This window comes from Etheostoma spectabile, chromosome 14 (genome assembly GCF_008692095.1).
Source record: "Etheostoma spectabile isolate EspeVRDwgs_2016 chromosome 14, UIUC_Espe_1.0, whole genome shotgun sequence".
NCBI lineage: Eukaryota > Metazoa > Chordata > Actinopteri > Perciformes > Percidae > Etheostoma > Etheostoma spectabile.
This window is the reverse complement of record NC_045746.1, coordinates 21,758,929-21,762,252: the sequence shown is the minus strand read 5'-3', so window position 1 is coordinate 21,762,252 and position 3,324 is coordinate 21,758,929. Positions and strand designations below refer to the sequence as shown.

The window sequence follows — 3,324 nt, the reverse complement described above, 5'->3', positions numbered from 1 at the left end:
ATTTTGTAAGAACCAGCGCCAACAACCAACATAATGAAGTGACATGTTTTCACATTTTGACATTTTATAACATAATGTGTTGCAACACAGATTTAGTGCCAGATTACTCTTCACATTGCTCTAAAACAAATGTGGCTGTCACTGTACGAAAAGCTAAGTTGTTCTGAACATTTGATAGAAACACTGGGGTGTCATTATATGCAAATACCTTAAAAGGTAAATTCAAGAAGGTAAGGTATGTGAAAATCCTTAGACCTCAGAGGTTAACAGATATAAAAACAGGTTATGTGCTTGACTGCTTCGTGATACTATTATAGCCAGCCAGCTTTTTTTATCCTGTTTCCAGTCTTTAGCTATGCTATGCTAACCATCTGCTAGCGAATAAAATGAATTCACAAAATGTACAACCCCTTCACGGCTTAATTTAGCCAGTTTAAAACAACAACTTTAAACATATAGTGTTTAACATGTGCCAAATGATGGCAGCTCTTCAGTAGCTTGTGTTAAATATGTGCATTAATGTGCATGTGGGACCACATCAAAAGGGGGGGGGGGGGCATTCTCATTGACGTTTCTCATGTGGTGTACCACTTGTACAGGTAATGTCTACATTGTAAAGATGTCTCTTGACATGTGGGGCAGGCGAGACAGAGGCTGAATGAATTCATTGTAATTTACAGAGGAGGAGTGGCCTCGTAAACTTCCTCCACTCAAGTAACGCTGACTCTTCGTTCGTCTTAACACACAGAAGTTAGCCAGAGAACTTTGCGTCGGGAAATCATTTACGTGTAGGCATCGGCTGAAGGACCTCCTCGTAGTTTCTCTTGCGGACCCATCACTACAGGCACTGTCCCCGCCACAGGGCCCGTTGACCTTCTCCTGATGTAGTCTCTTGGGAGCGAGTTCTCAAATGGAGGTAAACTTACAGCTGCCAAGGTTGAGTAATACTCCTCATAACTCAAAGTTTCCCTGTTAAGCTGTACCAAACAGGTCGATCTTGATGTATTTGACATTTCCTTTAATAGTTTTCTCACAGCTGTTCCCGTGGCAGGGTTGTTGTTACTGACATACCAGCACACATACTTTGTCTTTCTTGGGCAGAACAAAGTCCTTTTTCATTTTGCTCCTGATTGTAAGCTCGTTCCTTGCTGTAATGTCAGCATCTCTTCTGTAGCTCAATGTTAAGTTGAACGGTTTTCCAGACCTGGTGTCCTACCCGTGTTCGTTGGGATTCCACATGGTAACCAATCCACTCTGAAAAGCTGGACGGGGCTCCTGCGGCATGTTTTTTCAGATCACCGGCTATGTCCTGTGGAAGAAATGACTCCCTTGCTTGGTTGTACAGCTTCGTTATCCGTCAGAACACAGTATCCATTTTGAAGTGGTAAAGCAAGCTTTGAAATCAAACTTCACACCCGGAGGCCAGAACCACAGAGGACTAGGGCTTTTCACTGGAATCACATCTTCATAATTTTTCACATCGGCTATGTAGATGGGCAAACAGGAGACGCAGGCTCAAATACAGGAGAATGCAACAACGAGCAGACCAGCCGAGAGCAGCCTGTAGATGCCAGGCCCATGTCTTCTGAATCAGGCGCCTATCATCTGTGGACATACGATAAATGACTCCCTTTGCTTGGTTGTACAGGCTTCTGTTATCCGTCAGAACACAGTTATCCATTTTGAAGTGGGTAAAGCAAGCTTTGAAATCAAACTTCACACCGAGAGGCCAGAACCACAGCAGGACTATGGGCTTTTCACCTGGAATCACATCTTCATAATTTTTCACATCGGCTAATGTAGATGGGCAAACAGGAGACGCAGGCTCAAAATACAGGAGGAATGCAACAACGGAGCAGACCAGGCCGAGAGCAGCTGTAGATGCCAGGCACATGGTCTTCTTGGAAGCAGGCGCCATCATCTGTGGAACAGAAAGAGAAAATGATGTGATAGCTTTGAAAACTATATCAGGAGTTGCAGCAAACATAAATGAAACCATCAAAGAGATTTACAACTGTGATGGAAAATATCAGTTTCTTTGATAAAAAGTTGAAGCATCCAATCACCCCCTTCAAATCCGTTAGCGGCTAACTGTCCGCTAAACATTTATTCTTACAGTAGTTCTGCCTAAGCACTTAGAGTTCTTTACATCTTTCAGTAAATTTCGTTAAATAACATAGTTGTTTACGAACGCTTGGTAGCAAACGCTACCGTACTTTAGCTTAGCTGTTAGCAACTTTAGCTTAGCAGCTAGCCATTGCTTCTCTCTCTCGCTCTTCTACTTTCTCTTGCTCGGTGTGTGAGATTTTTAGTTGCTCCTCCGCCTCCTTTAGGTGGTAGGTGTAACAAGTGTAGTTTATTTAGACCTGGAGGCGAGCCTTAGTGATTTAGAAGTGTGGATTGTTATTCACATCGGCATTAATGACTCCCGGTTGAATGTTGAATCGGTGTGTACATATGCAAAATCAATATGGGACACTATAGTTTTCTCTGGACCCCTGCAAAATCTGACCACTGATGACATGTGTAGCCGCATGTCATAATTTCGCCGCTGGCTATCGAGGTGGTGTCCAGGAAACGATGTGGGCTTTGTAGATCATTGGCAGACTTTCTATGGAAGACCTGGTCTGATTCGGAGAGATGGCATTCATCTCACTTTGGATGGTGCAGCTCTCATTTCTAGAAAACTGGACAAGTTTATTAGTGGACCAAATCCTTGACAACTCAAAGTCCGCGCCAGGAGGCATAGTCCCAGTCTAACACACTTCTCTGCCCTTCTATTTCAGCAGTTACCCACCCAAAACCCTACACAGAGTCAACGTCTAACACACTTCTCTGCTCCTCCATTCCAGGAGTTACCTAGTAAGAACCCCATAGTGATGGTGTCTGCCCCCCGACCATTGAAATTATTTAAATCCAAGGTAAACAAAAGAGGAGCTGTGCATGAAAACCTCATAACAATTAAAACCACAAGTGCAATAGTGCAAAAGAATAGGAGAATTAAATTAGGACCCTTAAACATCAGATCTCTCTCTTCTAAAGGTGTACTAGTAAATAAATTGATATCAGATTCTAATATTGATTTATTTTGTCTTACTGAAACCTGGCTGGGGGATGGAGAATATGTTATTCTAAATGAATCCACCCCCCCCAGTCATATTAATACTCACATTCCTCGAGGCACAGGCCGAGGAGGTGGAGTTGCAGCCATCTTTGATTCTAGTCTACTAATCAGCTCTAAACCTAAACTAAATTATAACTCATTTGAAAGTATTGTTCTTAGTCTTTCACACCCGAGCTGGAAATCAATGCAACCAGTTCTAT

General features: G+C 42.8%; 1 pseudogene; it reads right to left on the bottom strand.

Annotated features, from left to right (window-relative positions):
• LOC116702038 (alpha-(1,3)-fucosyltransferase 9-like) overlaps positions 1-3,324 on the bottom strand; it is a 17,772-nt pseudogene that overhangs the window by 11,210 nt on the left and 3,238 nt on the right.